We start from the raw sequence: 20,270 nt of genomic DNA on the forward strand, positions 1-20,270 counted from the left end.
AAAAATGCCCTTTTTTTAATGACTAGAAAGGAATGTTTTCCTAATAATCACTCATGAACCCACTGCACACTATATATATAAACAGCTGCTCCTTCTCAGGGAAAATGTTTGCTGTTTCTTACTGAGCAACTCCCAGGGATCCAAGCAATTCAGCCCCAGCAGACATTCAGGCACGGGTAATGAGAATCATGTGCTTTTAAATGTGGTGACTTCTTGCCTGCCAAAGGGAGTCGGAACTAGCTGGGGGGGGGGTCTCAGCTCCATGACAGCTCCGCCACCAGCTCCTGGGGGAGGCTGCTGGCACGGCACAGCCAGGGGAATCTGGCAGCGGCACAAGTCCCCTCCCCTGCTCCTACACTCAGCATCACTGCAGCATTTCTTGCCACGTGTCTAATAACAGGAGTTTCTTCATGTGTTCTCAAAGCAAGCCAAAACCACAAGTATTTGCGTGAGTTTTAATCTGCCAGACAGGTAACAGTGGCAGAGACACCCCCACATTTGCTCCAACACAGGCAATCCAAAGCACCTTTCCTCCAAAAGCCTGCACGACCAGCACCACACACCTTTGTTAGAGTAGATTTTCTGAATGTAGACAGGAGATAATTTGGCTGTAACTTCAAGAGCAGTTCCCCAGACAGCCAGCTCCTTCCAGCTGTGCTGCCTTTTGTTTTTGGCTGCATGCTAGAAGTCTGGAAAATTGAGGATATCCACACAGCAGATTTACATCACTCATTTCACCACCAGGTCTTACTTGGTTGGCTTTGCCTCCAGCCCTTCCCCTCTTGCAAATCTTTCTCTTCATTCCCAGGCTCTAATGCAAGGCCTTTTGTCTAGAAGGAACAACAGGACCCTAAAGAATAATGTTTATTATATGACATTGTAAGCAATGCTCCTCTGTGGGTTATGTTTTTTCTGCCACCCCTGTCCATCACAGTTGCAGTGGGGCACCCAGAAATTGCACAACCACATTCATGTGGCTGGCTGGAAAACAGGCGCTTCTCTAATGAAAGCCACAAGCTCAGTCCTTTCTATTCCCCAAAAAGCAGCTGCGTACAAAACCACACCACTGCACTCCAACGCTGGCTGCGTATGTACACCGAGAGCCACATCTGACCAAAGCCAGAGGCCTCAGCACGCGTTTGCGCTGCAGAGCCTTCATCACAACCACAACCCGAGCCGGGCTCCTCCCCCGACTTCATCTGCAAAACTGAGCCACAACCAGGGACACCCATGCAAATCAGCGAAAGGCCACAGGATATAACAAGAGTAACTAGTTTGGATCCTTTATCTTTTGGATATGAGGCAGAAGCAAGGACATTCATCACCATCATCCCTGGCCTGCCCACAGGACTGAGTGAGACACCCACCTTCTTATTTACAGCCTGCACATACCAAAAAGAGATCACTTTGTATCGAGCATGAGATAAATTTCCACAATAACTTTTGGCTCAAACACTGAATTGTATCACAAGCCTCATACTTTAACCCTTACCCACACCACGGAGCTGAAACGTTGAGGCTGCTGAAGTTCCTGGAAATGCAATCACAACCCAGGGGACAAGGGAACTCAGCACTTTCACCCAGGCAATAAGCCAAAAACACAGAAAACAGGAGTTTTCCACACAGCACTCCAGCCAGAGTACTCCCCGGCACACCAGTCCCGCAGCATCCCTTCCCTGCAAGGGTTGCTGGCTTAAACACTCAGTCCTCCAGCGGTTCAGGGTCTGGAGCATTTCTAGATTGCTATGGACGTGGGTGGATTCAGGGAGGGATGGGCAAGGAAGAAAGCACAGGCCAAAGGGGAATTAAAAGACAGGCTAAGAAAAAGGAAAATGGAAAGAAAACCAAAACCAAGCAAGAACAACTCTCTTAAGGTGTTACCTTAAGAGTGGGCTCACACTGTTGAACACCACACAGTTTTACTCCTCTAAGTTGAAGGCATGTGACAGAGCAAATGTTTTTCATCCCAACTAGGAGACTTTCTCCCAAGGCTAATGCCAGCTGGTTTCAGGTGTTCAAGATCTTGATACACAATCCTGAAAGAAAAGCCTTTTGGTCACAGAAAAAATACTGCATTAGCAGCTTCTTAAATACATATATACTTTGACATTTTTCTTGAGGATACAGTTTATTAAAGGAGATGGCATGCGCCAGACAGACTGTGCTTATGGGGTAAGGAACATCCCACATTTGTTCATTCCTTGCATTTCCCCAGTTTTACACAGAACTATTTGGACTGCAACCATTTGTTCTTTAACAAAATGGGCAGTGTACCCAAAAACACTACTTGTAATTCAAAACTGAACATAAGGCATTTTCATTTGGTAAAATACAGAATTACCTCTTCATGTTTCAGTTTGCCATTAATTCCACCAAATTCCAGCACAGCCTTGCTGACCCCCATCAAGTATGAAGCAACCCATAAGCACCAGCTCCTGTTGCACAGCAAACTGTCATTAGTTAAACAGGTTTCATGTCTAAGAGCCCGTCTACAGCAAAGAAATGACTTCTGGAAGCTTTGTATTTATTTCTAGTCCATGCTATACGTATTCCTGTACTCCCTGAGACTGAAAGTCGATAATCCTGGACAGTACAAATCAGAGAATAAACAGATGATTATTTTGGGCATGTTTGTCCTCTCAGCAGGGGAGAAAAGGTAAAGACCAAGTCTAGAAGTCAGAATATAAGACGACTTTTCAACTGCTTGCAGGACAGGTCCTACACAGCACTTTAGATTTTATTCTTCCCTATGCAACAGTAGTTGTGTGTATTGCCCTGAAGTGGCACTGCAAGACCAAACCCACCCATCCTGCAAAGCTCTGTGCAAGGAATTTTTGCGGAAGCATTAAGACTTAACTTTGAAAGCATACTTACAAAGTCACTGGTTTTCTCTCTGAAAACAGAGGGTTTAAAACAACTTGCACAATTTTACTGCAGTGAGCTAATTCCTGCAAGAACAAGCAAATTCCAGCTTTGAACCACCTTTTCCAACTACTCCGTTCTCCAATTTATTTAGTTTCTCTCCAAGAGAAGAGAAATCTTCACTGTTAATGTGTGCTGCTGCTCCCTTACAGCATAAGCACCTCAGTGTCTCTGCAATAGTCATGTGCAGAACAACTCATCTGAGCCAACTTGAACAACTGGATACATGTATGATAAAAAGTAGAACAGAAGCTGCTGTGGTGGTAAAGAATCCAGGCAGGGTAACAAAGTCTTGCCAAACTGGCTTCATCTGGACTGGGGTATTTTATTTGCTTATCTGGCAGTACACTGAATTGCTACAGGTAATGGTGAAAAGAAACATGTTATAGTTGTAAAAATCCAGGTTTAAAGGGGGAAAAAAAAGTTCTTTAAAGAGACTGTGGGGCAATTTCAGGTCAGGATTATAAAAGGAAGAAATAAAAGTCATAGGGTGAAAAGACAGGGAAAACAGAAAGCACAGAAAGATACAGGATGAATCTGGGATAAGAATGTTTAGGAGGATGCTGCTGGAGCACCAAGGCATGAGCCCAGCCAGCAGCACTGCGGAGAGGAGCATCCGTGCCCAGCACAGCAAAACGAGGGTAGGAGAAACACAGCCCAGAGGGAATGATGGGAAGAGTAAACTGGCAAAAAATGACCACTAACCCTGGAAAGACACCTGCCAGCTACCTACAGAGACAAAGTCAAAGGCCTTAGGTTTACCTCTGCCAAAAGTCAGAAAACATTCCGTTTTGAAAACGGCAAAGGAGATGTGTCTGCTGGTGAGACTGTGCATTGGGTCGGGGAATCTGAATTCAAACACTGAGCATAAACCAGGTTCAAGTACAAATCTCAGTGCCAGTCTAAAAACAATCATTACAACCCCAGCTAACACATCCATCTGTAATAAAACATGAATTTGTAAGTCACAAAAGGGCTTTTGGTTCACTGACAAAAGCACAAAACAACCCAAGACAAAGGAAAATTAGGTATTAAGTGTCAAGTATCCCATTTGTGGTGCAATACAAGGGGACAGGTTTGAGTATAGTTTTGGCATGGAAATGTAGGTTGGCTTCAGGCAAAGACAAGTGCTCCACATCAAAAAAAGTCTTTGTAGTCTTTGGAGTGAAGAACTTCACCTCCAGTGGAAAAATCCAAGTTTTCACTGTGGGCTCGCTGATCTGCCGCTTTGGTTCACAACTCTATTTCTGCTGCTCTGCAGTAGCCTCACATACTGCCCGGCATTACAGCTGGCAGCTCCAAGTTCTCCCTTAAATTAGTTTGAGTTTCTTTTCTTGGCAACTAATAGCCTCTCTTCCTCCTCCCTCAAAACTGAGTAAGCACAGAGCGAGACTTCCCAGGTACAATACAAGAGTTGCAGATAACAAGGATCACACAGAAAGCACCAGGTTTGCATTTCTTGGTAAATTTATTACACTTAAATAGTCAGCAAAGACAGTGCATGCTCTTTGGAGCCCGTGTGTGTCCTCTCACATCTGCCCCAAAGCCAGCAAAATGAGGTCTGAGCATAGTCACAAACAATCCCCTTCACCCTCAGTACAAATGCACTATTGGGACAGATCCAGATCCTGGTTGTGATGAGCACATAGGGATTAGGAAGCCATGATTAAATATATAATATTGTATCATGTTAAATTACTCATTCATCATGCCATTACAACAACCAACAATTTGAACATGAAACAGATTCAAACATCAGCTCGGTTATTTAAGAGCACAAGAGGAGTGTTACAGACCCAATACATGTGGCTTCTCTGGTTTGCCCACTTCTACAAGCCATTGTGCTCCCTTTTGTTCTTTGCTACTGGTTGGTATACCTCAGTGTGCATGTACACAAGGTTGTATGGGCTCCAACATAAATAGGAATTGTGCTTTGAGAGAACATGTTACAATTTTTTTTGGTCTATCATGTTGAAAGAGGCCTGTGGCATTTTTTAAAAGGTTGAAGTTACAACTCCAAGGCTTCACTCAACATTTAACTATTGCATGGAGGGAGTGTCCAAGCACACTTTCCACCACATGCATGCCCACATCTACACCCTTTAAATTTTAAAGGGAGAGCAAGTTGTGCATAAACAGTATGTACATTTTTCCCCTTTCCTCATCATTAAGAGCTCCTTCAAATTCTCTCCCAGCCACCACTGCCTTAGTGACACCTCCATTCCCAGACTCCAGTAGAAATGCTTTCTATGCTAATTTAACATGCTGCAGGCAGCAATTGAAGTGGTAAAGCTGTGAACGGCAAGAAAATACTGTTTTTCCTTGCGATACAGGTTGGAAGACTCCTCAACAGCAAAAGCAGCTCTGAAGCTCCAGTAGCAAATTGAGGAAGATTTCCAGCTTAAAACAGGCATCATCCACCTCTTCTTAAACCCTCTCCTCCCTTTGCTCCAGAGCACAACCCTTTCCTCCTCAACCAGAACCTCACCAACTATCAGCTTTGCTATTCACACAGGTAACTCATGTGAAGAACTGATTTAATCTCTGTGGCAAGGGAGCTCTTTCCTGCAGAAGTACATCAGTGAAGCCTTCTAAAAAAAAAAGTCCCTTGAGGATTAGTCCAACCCTCACATCTCAGTTGTTGTCCCTCTCTGGCCTTGACAGTCCTCAGCTTGGATCACTGGCATCCCCATTAAAAATTTTGTTAAAGGACAATTTTTCCAGTTTTCCTGATTTGTACTTTCAGGGCTTCCTGTTCTTCCTTCCATGGCTCCCCAACTCCTTATTATCACTTTTCACATTTCTTTTACAGCCTAGCCTACAGCCCACTAATACTCAACACAGCAGCAACTGTGTCAGCCATGCTCTCCCTCATGCATGGTCAGATCTCCCTACAAACACCCACCAAGCTTTCTCCTCCTCTAAAATACTGCTGTTACCTGGCCTTTCCCTGCCTGTTTGTAACTGTGACCTGTTGTCACCCACCACAATCTGCTGGGTCTGCCAAGTGGAAACTGTGTTTTATAAGTGCACAGTTACTTGGGATGCAGTGATGGGCCATAGGATGCTGCAGCAACACACAGCAGCAAGAAGCAGAAGAAGGGATCCTGCTTGGTGGTCCACTCTTAATTTAAAGCAGCAAGTCATTCCTAAAATAGAAATGCCATGCTGTTACTCCCATGTCACTCGTTTTCCTCAGGTCTGATCCAGAGAGAATTGCAATCCCTCCTGCCTCCATCAGGCTGAGATGCTGACAGTGAGTTGAAAGCACATAGCTCAGGTTTCTTGAAAACAGCAGAAGAGCAGGGAATTATGAGTAAGGATTTGAAGCATCACAAGATGTGGTTTTGATATTTACAGGGATTTCTATGACCTCAGAGGGAGCCCTTCCCACTCAAAAGTAGAAGTGTGATGAAGAATATCTTTATTTTCCCAGGAACAACCAAAACAGCCAAACTTGTCCTTTACAAGAAGACAACAACCCCAATCACAGAGACACACCGGGACCCACTTCAGGATTAGAATAAAACGACAGGTATTCCTTTTTAAAACCAGAAGTTGGAGAGTAAAATGTCAGAGCCCTGGACAAAGCCCTCAAATGCCAAACAAGTGTCACAAAACAACCTGTACGTTGGTCCTTCAGCTCCCAAGAACAGCTCACACTCCCAGCAACATGCATGTCTTGCACATGAGAAATCCAGCTGGTTTCAGTGTACAACTTTTTCCAACATAGCCCTATGTATTGCAACACATATTAAGATTCAACTGATACAATCTCCTTTTAAAAAGGGCACACAAGTTACAAGCCCATCCTAAGGAGACAGATGCTGATTACAGGAAGGTGTTCTCCATAACAATTCTCTCCCGAAATCATACCAATTGCCTAGTCCATTTAAAAGATGCATTTGCTATATCAGAAGAAAAAAGACCCTTATTATTAGCAATGTCTGAACCACTAGCCATCAAAGTTGTTTGCATAATGGACATGTTATTTTTTTCTGCATAGTACTTCTTGAATCCCAGTAACACCTTCCCAGACAAAGTTCCATTAACATGCAAATGAAAAGTTCACACTCCTCCTTCCTGCAGTCCTACTCTAGACAGTACATAATTTAAGTCATAAGTGAAGGTAATGAAAGGATCAAGACAAGACAGGTTGGTTACACATGTGACAGTAATGCTTGCAAATCAGTCTCTCCTCTAATTACCACAGTATTTCCAGGAGGAATCGATTACAGCAATATGGATGGGATCCTAAAACTGAAAACATACTGGATTAAACACTAATGTAGTCATTGACTGTTATCAGTATATATATATTTAATGGAGGGTAGGGCCTAGCAAAATACAGAATTGATGGGGTTTTAAATATCTAGAAAGACCAGAATCCTGGACACAGAGGCTTTAAAATAGTCCCATCAACACAGCATACCAAAAATATAAATTAATCCACCAGGCTATAATTATACTTTGTGTTTTGTTTTTATTGTAAAGATTGGCGTAAGCATATAGCCAGGCAGGATGCCAAGCCTCAAACTGTGCTCTATTGACTGCTGAGGTCTCCATTAGCCCAGGGTGCTCCAAACAGAAATATTGGTTTGCCCAGACCAAGCCTAAAGATGATGCAATGCAACCTCTTCTCCACATCAGGCAAGCTTTGGACAAGAATCTAAATTAAACAGGTTTCTAAATTGAACGAGTTCCCCTCTCCTTAAAGCATTATACACACATTACCCTATTTTCTGAGGAAAACAAGCTTTCGTAATTATCTAGCCTGGCCAACAGGCTCAGAAGTTACTGAAGGAAAGACTGCTTCAGCAAAAGTACACAGACAATAAAGCTTCTACAATTTTTGTAACTAACAGGTGGTCGGGATGAGCCCCAGATCAGCATCCACACTGTAACTGTGGGGCTGACCTCTGCCCTTGCCATTTTTTGTTTGGCTGCAGCTGGCTGGTTGCTCAGGACACTGACACCTGTCAACCAAGAGCTCACATAGCAGCCATGCATTTATTCTCCAGATGTTTCTGTCACAGCTTCCAGTTGTAGCTACACATTTGTGTTACCCAGTTTCTACACTTCTCTGTCTTTGTTTTTTAGTAGTTCTGAGCCCTTGAAGCTTCAGCACACAGCCACCAGAGCTGGAAGTGCTCAAAACCACTCCAAAATACATGATCTTGCATAGGACACAAAAGCCAATGAACCTCTTGTTAATAAATGACTTCACAACTTGAGCCCTGTGTCTGGTCTCTTAAAGCACTACTGGTCTGGCAGATTACAGGGTTGCATTATTTTGTCTTACTGACCCTTGAGGAGCTAACCAAAATGTCCAAGGTACTCATATACAAGGTCTGGCCTCCCTACCAAACTGTAAGACAAACATCTCTGAGCATTTCTGAATCTGCCATCTCTCTCCAGTGATGGTATCTGGGACTTACAATAACAACATTCAACTTCAGACAACCCAACTTAGGTGCCTACAATTCTGGGAAGAAGCCAAGGCTCCATCATTAAGTGATCAAACCCAAGTGAACATAAATTCTTAGCCAAGGTATCTTTGCAAAGGTATTCACACTTTCTGAAAGATCTTAAGTCTTAGTTAATGGGACTGCAGTTTGAGAGTAAGTTACCTGGGTTATACTTCCAAGTCTTTTGAATGTACAGAGCAAACTCCAAGTGACTGTATGCCTTTTGCCTCCATAAGAGGAAGAAATTACACAGCCAGCCATACCAGCCTGAGAAACCACTGAAATCCCACTGTTGTACCACAGTATTTGAATGAAGACTCCCAGAAATGTACACCTTCTGCAAGAAAGAAACCCCTCAGAGTTAACAAGGCTCTTTCTGCTCAAGTGGAATTGAGCCAATATTGCAGCACCATGGGACTGCAACAAGAGTGCCACGTTCCACATGAGAGTCTCCTGATCCCTAGGAATCGCTGATCACATCAAAGCTAAAACCACAATTCAGGTAGTGTCATTTTGTCTTCCTATTTCTCTGACTGTGTCAACTCCACCACTTGCAGTATTATTTCTCTTTTTTGCTATCCTCTCACACAGGGCTGCCAGCTGCATTGCAACATCCATCACGCAGCACCTCACTGATAGCTGGTGGCTGCTAAGGCAATATTTACACTACGGTTTGCATTACAGACTATAAAATTCTTTGGAGCTCTTCCAAAGGAGAAGCCCCATGTAAACTGAAGTTATTATTGTCATCTAGCGGCTGAGTCCAGTTAAGAATTCGCTACCACTCACTGTGGAGACTGCGGATGTTTGAGACACTGATCAATGTGCAACAGAGGGGCTGAGCAATAAACTTCATTAACATTGCCCGTAACACTTTTCTTCAGTGGCATACAATAAATCACCGATGAATATTCAAGGCATCCCTCCAAAGGTATCTCAATTTTACAGATGGAGGCAACCAAGAGACAGAAAGTTTAGGAGTGACTTGCCTATAAACACAAAACAAATGCAGAATTCAATTGTCTTGCCTTCAAAGTACAAACTACTTCCTTCTAGAGGAAACAGATTTATATAGATTGATTTGCAGTGAAAGTAAGGAGACCATCATTCTCCAAAATCACTAATGGCTATTTCCACCTCAAGTTACAGCACTGGTTACCCACATTACAGTAACACCTACAGACTGCAGACAACTGCAGATTCACACTGTACAAAGTAGGGACTAACAGATAAAGCCTATACCAAAGACCTTATCATGGCTAATAAAATCCAATCCATACATAAAATACAGGAACAATCAAAAAGAGACTAATGACTCAAACTGCATCAGAGGAAGAACCAGAATGGACCAGTCCTCCAGAGTATCAGACATAACTAAGCATCACCCAACATTGCCCAGGAGATATTTTTAAAACCTTCTTCTGCGTCTCCAAGAACTGATGTCATCAAGCAAAATAAGGAATATTGTGAAAAATGTGTTAACACGATGGAAAGAATTTTTATGTAGTTTCACACATTTTCCAACATGGAGTTTGACATTTAAGCAGGATGGACTGGTTACTAAGGGCTACTCTATGAATTGATGCAACACGATCACTGCTGCAATGACTGACAGCTGCAGTAAACAAACAATAATTCACACCAGGTTCTTTCTCCCTGTGGCAACAGCTTTTGTAAAACTGCAGGACTTAATGAGACACCTTATTTAATATTTATTTCACAATCAGCCTCCTTTAACAGAATTAGCCTCAGCCCACAATGAATGTTTTCCTTCGTTATTTCATTGTGCAAATCAATACTCAATTTATTTTGAATTTCTTCAGTCCTGAATTTCTAACTAGGAGGGATTTGTTTTAAATATGCCTTTGTTTTTATTACTAAATATCAGCTAACCACCCACATGGCTGCAAAGGGAATCCACCTGAGGACACTGTCCCAAAAAAATTAACCTAGCAAACAAGATTAATTTTAAGATTGGTTTTAACCAAGCAGTTTCCCAGTCCAGAAGCACAACAGATTAAAGACAACACTGATACAAATGTGACAGCCATTGACAAGAGACTGAAGGTTTACAATGAGTAAGGTGAAATTACTAATGAAGGATGCACAAACGTCTCTGGCCATGCAGCAGCTTGAGAAGGAGCTTTAAAAATTCCCTGTAATACATTCACATCTGCAGTAGAAAGTTGAGGAATGGTCCATAATAGGGGTGTATAATGGCACAGAACAGGGAAATCTCAAGCATCTCCAGCACAGAGACGTCCAACATGACCCAGCAGACACTTCTCACAGGCCACTTTGAGAAGACACTTTTGTCAATGATTCCCAGTGACATATAGGGACCAACTACCTGCACAGCTAAGTGCAAGTGCACCAAGACACAGTTTTCCTACAGAACTGTCACAGAACTTCTACTTAAAAGGAAAAAAAGGAAAAAAAGTATTTCCTAGTGGAGGGAAATACTGTATTAACAAAAGTAGTTTTCAAGGTTTACAAACATAATGGAAATACTGAGAAGTACCTCTGGATCACAATACGGATATATTTAAGCTTGTTTTCCAGTTTTGGGGGAGGAAAAAGACTTCAGAATTTGGGGTTAGCGACTTAAAAAGACATAGTTCGTTTCTGCATCAAGCACACACTACATCCCTGCAAAAGGTGACCAGGGCATGCCAATGGCCAACAGCAGGTCACAACACAAGAGGAGACCTCATTCCTACAGATACTGCAAACCAGTTTCCAGCTGAGTCGCACACTCACGCCTCCCTCTCCTAAATAGGTCGAGCAGAAATCCATTAGCTCAGATTTAAGAGCTTGACTTTAGACTTCCCATTTGCCTGCTGAAATTAAAGAATTAACAGAAACCTGGGTTTATTTGGGTGCTTTGTACGCACACACATCCATCTATCTATCCCAGCAAAACACTCCTACCGTATTTTAGAAATGTGAATACTGCTGGCTTGAAGAAAATGGGCACAGTTCCCTTTTTAGAAGGAACAAATTGTTCAGAACAAGGACAAATGCAATAAAGAAATCAGGCACTGACTGCTTCTGCTGTTTCAAGCTTCTGGTTCATGCAGCTCAGTTGGATACAGTATTTGCATGATTTTTTTTTTTTAATAGACCCAACATTGTTCAAGAATCCCCCCATAACTACCTAATGCTCTCAAGAGCAAATATTTACAGTGGAGATTTTCATATTATCAGATACATGAGAAATTAGAGGGCACCATTATCTTCTGTTGGCTACAGACAGGAGACAGCTATTCCCCACAGGGCTGGAGTAATTGCGATGGTGCAGATACTCCCTTCACTTGGGTGTATTTTCAATAGAAAATGTGAAATTAGTTGCAAATTGTGTTAAAATGACCCCTTTAGAGCAAAAGCACTGTTCTGTATTTATGTCACAGAAACCATGATTCCAAAGAGGAGCAGAGCCCAAACCCATCATCTCACAGGTTGAACATGCAGCTGTATCTCCAGTTAACCAGGACATGGAGCCTGATGCTGGAACCTAAGCCATCTGGAGCCATCTTAGGGTCCTCAGGAGTCAGTATGTCCTCAGAGACACATGGAAATCCCAAACCTGCCCTTATGCTCTTGTGAAAGCTACAGATTACTCCAGTCTTTGCTGAGGTTTTAATTAAACTCATTACCACGGGTTTATCCGAGTTAATACCTTTTCACCATAGGACACAATGCACCATGAACTTCAGGGGAGATGCAAGAATAAAAAGGCAATGTTATTCCTCTTAATCGTTTTCCCGCTATACAAAAATGAACGATACCCCCACAGCAATTTCAGGCTAGCTGATTCTCACCTCCAAAAATTACTCATCTCAGGATGGCATAACCCGATGTCTCCAAAGGACTAACAGGGATACCAAATCAGTCAGGAAAGCTTTTTCAACCCTACATTTATTTTTCAGTTATTCGTCTTAAAAACAATAAAGCAAGAACAAAAAAATTATATTTTTTTTTCAAGTGACAGTCATCTCCTCTCTCAGTTACTCAAGTTCAGTAGCCTTTATAATAAAGCTTGAATCTCCTGTGTTGGAGAAGATGGCATTTAAAACTCTCTTGTGCCATCAGAAAGCAACAGGTAAATAAGACCACACAGCAGCCCTTAGGGGATTTCTTGAGGTCACTAACAAGAACTTAATTTAAGAAATAAATTTACATACAAGTTTGTCTATGTTTTTTAAAAAAGGATATTATTTTAAATAAAATAAATACTCCCATGCTGCAGCCATAACTGTCATGAAAACACCACACGTTAGACCCTGGAAGCATAAGAAATGGTACTGTGGAGAACTTCACTAATTAGACATGAAGCTGGCTTTCTTAAAAAACTTGTTAGATAAAAAGCCTTCACTGATCTATTTTCCATTACTGTGAGTTCAGGCAATGAAATTTAAATCACACAGAAGTGCTAATGATTATTTTTCAAGTCATCTTTTCATTACTGAAAGCATTATTTGCACCATAGCAAACCCAAAAATCTCTTTTCTAATCCTGGCAATCCCTTTTACCTGTTCTTTGATCAACTGTAAATCTGCACATTGGTGTTCACCTCTCAACTCAAGGTGTTGATCTACATCCTGAACATGGATCTGGGATTTTTCTGGAGCATAGATTTTTCTGGATCTCCCATCATTTCTGTATTTATGGATGAATGGGTATTTGGAGCGAAAGAATGACAAAAGACAGGAGGGCTTGACAAGTTCCTGGGCCTTAAATTTCACCCACCACAGGGCAGAGGATTGGTTGCCTGATCTACTAATCAGATACACATTCTTCTTTCTACCCAAAATCTTTAATAACCTGCTCCCTATTGGAGAGTCATCTGAAGAAGACATGATGCCATTTATGCCCATTCACAGCATTCCTCAGATTCATTCATAGTTGGGGAGTAGCCAAGCTCCCAAAGGTTATTGCTGAACATCACTAGATAGAAGAAAAGCAAGAGGGCTTCGAAGGGGAGGTGGGGGTGCTGCACTGGAGCAAAGAGAGGCTTAGGCAGATGAAAAACAAGCACAGAGAAAGCAGTTGGAAACAAGCCTGCCCACAGTTCCCCTCAAGCTGGTACTGTCTCAGCAGTGACACCCCAAACGAAACATCCCATACAACCCCATGCAGCTTTGTCAGAGGGCAACAGAGCTGGTGAAAGGGCTGGAAGGCATGTCCTGTAAGGAGTGGGTAAGGACTTTGGGTTTGTCTAGTTTGGAGAAAAAGAGGCTGAGGGGTGACCTCACTGCTCCCTGCTGCTCAGGGAGGTGCTCATCTCTTCTCCCTGGTATCCAGTGTCAGGACACATGGAAATGGTTCAGAATTGCACCAGGGGAGGTTTAGACTGGACATTAGGCAGCATTTCTTTACCGAGAGGGTGGTCAAACACTGGAACAGGCTTCCTAGAGAAGTGGTTGATGCCCCAAACCTGTCAGTGTTTAAGAAGCATTTGGACAATGCCCTTAATAACATACTTTAACTTTACGTAAGCCCTGAATTGGTCAGGCAGTTGGACTAGATGATCCTTGCAGGTCCCTTCCAACTGAAAATATTCTGTTCTAACCACCTGACTACTGTGGAGAGGGATCCCACATTCCACAGCCAGGTAAGGGAGTGATCCCTCCTGCCAAAGAAATAAAAGCTCGGTTTTTTTGGATGCAAAGGGCTTAGTCCAAAACACTCTGGCAAGCATACACAACCGATTGCTACTGTGGGATCCAAGAGTCTCATGTGCAGCTGGATTCATTTTCTTCACTGTTCCAAACAAAGTGCCATCAAGGCTCAGCACCAGCCTACAGGATGGTAGCTCAATGGCGATTCCCTTTGTCAATAATGGGCTGGATTTATATCAAGAAATACTCCAACTTTAAATGCACACATGCTGCCCCTTGAGTAACTGACTTTTTGCTTAATCAAAAAAGCAGAATTTAGTTTTCATACAGAGAAGCAGCAGCACCATGCAGTACTGGGTTGGGCTGCCAGGGCCCTGCATTAAGTTCCTCTATCTGTGAAGAGTATCTTCAGCAGGACAGAGTTACTCAAGCACTGCTTGACTTTTGTGCACTTTGGCATCTCTAACACCATTTTTTTTTACCCTACTCTTAAATTCACCCTGCAGGATATAGTCTTTTGAGAAACCATGTGCAAACTCACATTTTGTCATACCAGCACAGCCTTTCCTCCCCTTCCTCTTCTCTCTCCTCCCTTTCCCATTACTCTTTTCAAGGTCTAAAAGAAAACACTATTCAAATATTTAAAGGTTACAGTTAACTTTTAGTTCAGCAGTACATAAAAGAAAGTATTTCTGCTAAAAGAAAAGCAAATAAACAGGGTATCCTGTGATCTTTAAAAGGACAGTGGCAGATTTCCATGAGGCGCTCTCTATATCAAGCAAAGCAAGACCTTACAGAAGGTTTTCTCCTCTGTACAAATACTCCTTAATTATCTCAGGAAACTAATAGCTAGGTTAGTTTAAACAGGTGGCTTAAATTTTGCCTTAAGTATGTAAGGGAAAAGTGCACCTCTGCATACAGAAGTGCAGTGTAGCAAGAGCATTAACTCCAGGAGAGGCAAGATGACAAATAACAATTCAGTCTCAAGCTGTTTGCAACCTAAATATCTACCCCCAGCTCAATGCAACAAAACTCTCTAATGATTTTTACCTACGCAGGGTGAAATCAAATGACATTATAACACAAATCTCATTAAGCCCTTATTCAGGGGCAATGTTTAGTAGCATGGATTAATTATGAAGGTGCTCTAGCAACAACGGACTTTAACATGGTCTTGACTATGTTTAAATACTGACAATGATTTTAAGGGACAAGTTCATCCCTGTTCTGCCCTTATTAATTCAACATACTAGCACCTAAGGAATATTTGACTCACAGACACTTTAAATTCATGATTTAAGCACAGGCTGACCAAGAGGTACCAGGATGATGAGACAAACGTGACAGATCAGTTGTTTCACGTTGTAAGAGCGCCATTAAAAATAAAATGAGGATTTAGTTAGCTATTGACAGAATCACTGGGGGGCAGGAAGCTAAGTAATTTGCTGCAGAATGAAATTATGGGAACTGGAGAGTCAATCAAAACATTGCCTTAGGTCATCTCATCACCTCCAGCCAAAGCAGGGCTGTTGCTGAGCATCTTTTCCCCAAAGGTCGATGTTTTTGGTGTCAGAAACCCATCTGTAATACAGAAGATGATTTCATTGTCTCCTCAATCTCCTGCTGTGAAGTCTCTCAAGCACCCATGTGAGCTTCCCGGTTTAACCAGCCTCATCACCGCAAGGTATGCCCACCCTGAGAGCCACAGTATTGCAATGAATCCCTCAAACTTTTGCATTGCCTGGTTATTTGGCAATACCCACAAACAAGCTCCTAGCACATTCCCCACTCCTCTTTCTGTACTTGCCAAGAGCAAGGCTTGCACTCAAACTGTTGGTTCTGCTCTAAAAAAAAAAAGGCAATATGCCTTAAAATCTAATTCTCAGCTATTATAATTTCTTATTTGGCAATATTTTATGTAAAAATATTAAAATGCCAACAACCCTATACCCCCTCCACAAAAAACAAACCCAACTGCAGATACATCTGCCTGGGACACACCACAAAACTTAGAGCAAGCGCCTCAATTTGCAGGTTGATGGATGCCAGCACGGCTGTCACAGCAAGGACCGAACAAGGGCAGCTCCAGAGCTAAAACCAGAAGCTCTGCAGCTTGAGTTAGAGCCCCCCAGTGCTCCAGCTCAGGCTGCAAGCAAGATCTACCACCTGCAGCTGGGCCTGAGAAGAGGAGCATGCAGCCTAGATCTGGGGAAGGCAACAAATGGAGTTTCGGTTTACTTGCAGACACATTTCTCCCACTCCTCAATTCTCACCTTCCCTCCCCATGCCTGTTTGCAAAGTGACTACTCACTTCTCCCTAAGACCCTTCTTCATCCATCCACCTCTCCCTTCAGAAACTCCAGGTGCCTCACCAGACCCCAACTCCAGGCTGGGGGGGGAAATCACTGTCCTCTCATAGCTCAGCTCTGGGGCAGAGATGAAAGTGAAGTTTAAGGGACAGCAAGTCTGCCCAGCTTTGCTTTTCCCAGTTCCCTTATCTTACCAATCTTTGAGTCCCCCTATACCTGAGGTTGGGAGACAGAGCAGCTTGAACCTCCTCCTGCAATAGTTCTAGGATAGGCAACTTAATACAGCACAGGGTGTGTAAGTGATGCCAATAAAGCCAATTTGCAAAGATGTGATTTTTGGCTTTACTAACAAGCCAGTCAACAGCATCAAACTCAATTTGATTAAGAATGGAACTAAAATACAAGAAAACTGTACAGAGTATGACCACAAGACCATCTAGCCCTGAATCCCCTTTCAGAAACTGAACACTAGGAAGAAATTGGGGAAAAAGTAAGAGACCAGAAATATTTAGTGTTGCCTTCCTGGGACAGCCTCCCTGCTTCCAGCAACTGGCATCTCAGGGACTTCTTGAATCACAGTAAATGCATACATTGCATCTAGGTCTTTGTAAAATCAGGACTCAAATTACTCAAAAGGAAGGGTGCCTTAGCTGATCTGTGCTTTTTTCACAGCAATTACTCATCAGCTGAGTGATTTGCAGCTTTTGGCCCATATTTATGTGTCTATATTTCTGTTCCTACAAGGCAAAATTTCATCTTATTAATAGTGTGGATTTCTGAGCTATATTTTTAATCCATCTCTTACTGTAATATAACACAGCTTCAAATGCCAGCATGCAGGACAACATTGTCACAAGTCTCTCTAAATTCAATAAATCTAATAATTTGGAAAAATAATACCAAGAAGCATCAATAACAATATATACATATTTGTAAAGATGAAAGCAGAATCAAAAAGAGGGACAGCACAAAAATTGTATCACTTAAATACAGAAGCCCTGACCATGGATTTCTTGCTTGTTCTCCCCAACTTGTGTATCAATATTTCCCAGAACAATTCCCAGGCTACACTTTCAAATTATCACTTCATTTCCAGTGTGTTCTCTCCACAGCTAACAAAATCACTGCTATAAAACTTCCGCTTTTACAGCCAAGATGGGAAACCCTCTATTAGATTACCCATTTCCCTCCCTTGTAAAGTAAAGAGGAAAATGTTATTCCAGGAAATAAAAATGTTAAAAAAAGACCAACCAAACAAAGGCAACTCCTGCACACACTGTTGTTCTTCCCCTTTAAGTCAGTAACAAAGAGGAAGGAAGGAAAAAACACAGATAAAATAAAAGCAAGGAGGAGGTGTGGATGCAGCATGTTTATCCCACTTGAAGAGGGGAGGCTGTAAAAAGCCGTGCACTGCATACAGACACCCCAACCACCGCCTCGGTGTTTACAAACACTTTCATCAAACCAAACAGGGAGTTTCATTGTCCCCACTGCACTCATGTCACCCGTCCCCCAGCGCTGCAATTCCAGGGAGAGTCTGCCAGAGGACACACAGTGCCAGTTACACAAGAGAAGCGCAGAAGCAAATATGCAGCAGAGGGAAAGGGGAAAAAAAAAAATCTCCGCTCAGCTGCACGCTCTCTTCCTGCCCTCAGAACAGCCTCCAAGTCGGGCTTTGGAGCGGATTAACTTTAAAGGGCATGGAAAGATGCTGAGAGATTTGAGGTGAGCAGGACCCCTCTGCATTCACGCATTGCACTGCCACCAGCACAAAATTAGATGTGCAGGGTCCACGAGCAGTTGCAGCGATAATGTAGCTACAGAAGGGGATAAAACCTTCTTATGTGATGCACTAAGGAAAAAAAATTTAGTATCTTGCACTAATATTATAGCACTGTTCAAGTAAAGACCTGAACTGCACCTCGCAAACAGCACGGAACAGGGAAACAAATAAAAAAGCCACACTAAAATAAAGCTCTGCTGGACCGCAAAGTTTTTACAAAGTTTAAAATATACACACTTCTTAATGATAAAAAGAAAAAAGACCAGAGTGATAGTTCGGAAGTTGAAATAAGCCATCGGGCTGTCTAACCGACAATTTTTAAGATGCATAGCACTGATAAGACTTGGAAAAGAAACCTGGACCAACTACACGCAGCTGGAATTCAGAGTCAGCTTGACTCAGATTCCCATTTCCCTGAAAGAAGGGAGGAACGAGAATGCCAAAACATTGAAGTTGCACGACACCAGCAGCCTAAAACCGATCCTATACCAGACCTCGTTTATTCAACTTTATAATTGTTGTGGGTCGTCCCCCCCCCCCCCCGAAACCCCGGGTCTCAGAGGCGCTCAGTAGCACTTAACGACAGCAATTTGAAATCCATCTTATTTTCCGCTCCTTTATAGTGCGGAAGACAAACGGGACAGGGCTCGCCCTCAGTGTCCGCCGTTGAGGATCGCGCTATTTCGAGGTGCCCAGAGCATCCCCGAGTTGCGGGAGTTGCCCGGAGGCTGTGGGACGCGCAGCGCGGCCGCGGCGGGGACGTACCTGCCCGCCGAACCCGAAGGTCTTCGCAGTAATTCTCTGATTTAAAGGTTTAATTGGTTTTTGGTTTTTCCCCCCTTTTTCAGCCATGCCAGGGAAAGGCGGGGCAACCCCGCTCCGCAGCGCTTCTGCCCGCTGGGGAATGCACAGTGCGGGGAAGCGCATCGGGAGATGGGGGGGTGGGATAGAGGAGATAGGTAAAAGGAGAAGAAAAACACACACAAAAAAATAAGAGGATCACAGAACTCACCTGGTTTGGGATTTTTCCTCCCTCTCCACGACCATAAAACAAGGCGGGAGCCAGGAGCCGGTGACCGGCGATGGGAGAAGGCTGGCAGCCCCGGGCCGCCCCACGCCGGCGCGAGCGGGGCTGGGTGCGGCGCAGCCCCCACACCCCCAGGGGTAGGTGCTGGGCCGCCCCCAGCGCGGCGCAGCCCCCGGGATGGGTGCAAGGCAGCCCGCTCCCCCGGGGATGGGTGCTGGCCACCCACCCGGCGCAGGGCAGCTCCCCAGGATGAGTGCAGCGGGGCTGGGCGCAGGGCAGCCCCGCTCGGAGATGGGTGCTGAGCCCGAGCCCTCCCCGTGCAGCGAACCCCCCCCCCCCCCCGGAATAGGTGCTGAGCCACCCTCGAGCCAGGACAGCCCCCCCCGGGATGGGTGCAGCGGGGCTCGGTGCGAGGCAACCCTCCTCGGGGAGGGCTGCAGGGCCACCCCCGGTGCAGGGCAGCCCCCCAGGCTGGTTGCAGGAGCAGGGCCACCCCGGGCCGGTGCTAGGGGGCCTGAGCGCAGCGAGAGCAGGAGCGGGGCCCCCCCGCCGTGGCCAGCCGCGGCAGCGGGAGGCGGCACCGGCGGAGCACAATGAACGGCGGCGCGCCCCCGCGGCCGCCCGCTGGGCAATGACATCACCCCTCTCGCCCGCCGGGGCGGGGCGAGCGGCCGCGCCGCCGCCTCCCCATTGGTTGGCGCCCGCCGGGGCCGGAGCCTTCTGGGAGTTGTAGTTTTCTGGGAGAGGTCCCGGGCGGCGGCCCGCGGGGCGGGGACTCGGTTTCCCGGCAGCCCCCGCGCTGCGCGGCCGCCGGGCGGAACGGGGGAAGGAGGAGGATGCGGTGGCGGCCGCCATGTTGATGGCGTGGGATGCTTTTAGCTCGGGAGAAGCGACCAGGGAACTGGGTTAAGATGTTTGGAAAAAGGGGGCGGGTGGGAGCCAGGAGTTGGTTCAGGGGGTGAAAAGAGCTTGCGCGAGGGGGTGAGCGAGAAGGGGGAGGTTGGAGGGGCGTGGTGGGTTGTGGAGGGCCCTGAAGGGCATCGTGTGGCGGCCGCTTGCCCTTCGGTGCCCGGGGGCTCTGGGTAGGGTAATGCCTCACCGTGGAGGGAGCGAGGTGTGGGGTGGGAGGCTTTTACCGGG

The 20,270-nt window shown here is 44.6% G+C and overlaps 1 protein-coding gene across 2 annotated transcripts in view; it reads right to left on the bottom strand.

Moving 5' to 3' along the window:
* Window positions 1-19,442, bottom strand: part of RAB30 (RAB30, member RAS oncogene family) — a 54,141-nt gene extending 34,699 nt beyond the window's left edge. For both annotated transcript variants that reach the window (XR_012634502.1, XM_074917680.1), the window contains exon 1: window positions 19,116-19,442. The gene's annotated coding sequence lies outside the window, so the exon portion shown is untranslated. The remainder of the gene's footprint in view (window positions 1-19,115) is intronic.
* Between the last annotated feature and the right edge of the window lie 828 nt (window positions 19,443-20,270).

This window comes from Athene noctua, chromosome 1 (assembly GCF_965140245.1).
Source record: "Athene noctua chromosome 1, bAthNoc1.hap1.1, whole genome shotgun sequence".
NCBI classification, from domain to species: Eukaryota; Metazoa; Chordata; class Aves; order Strigiformes; family Strigidae; genus Athene; species Athene noctua.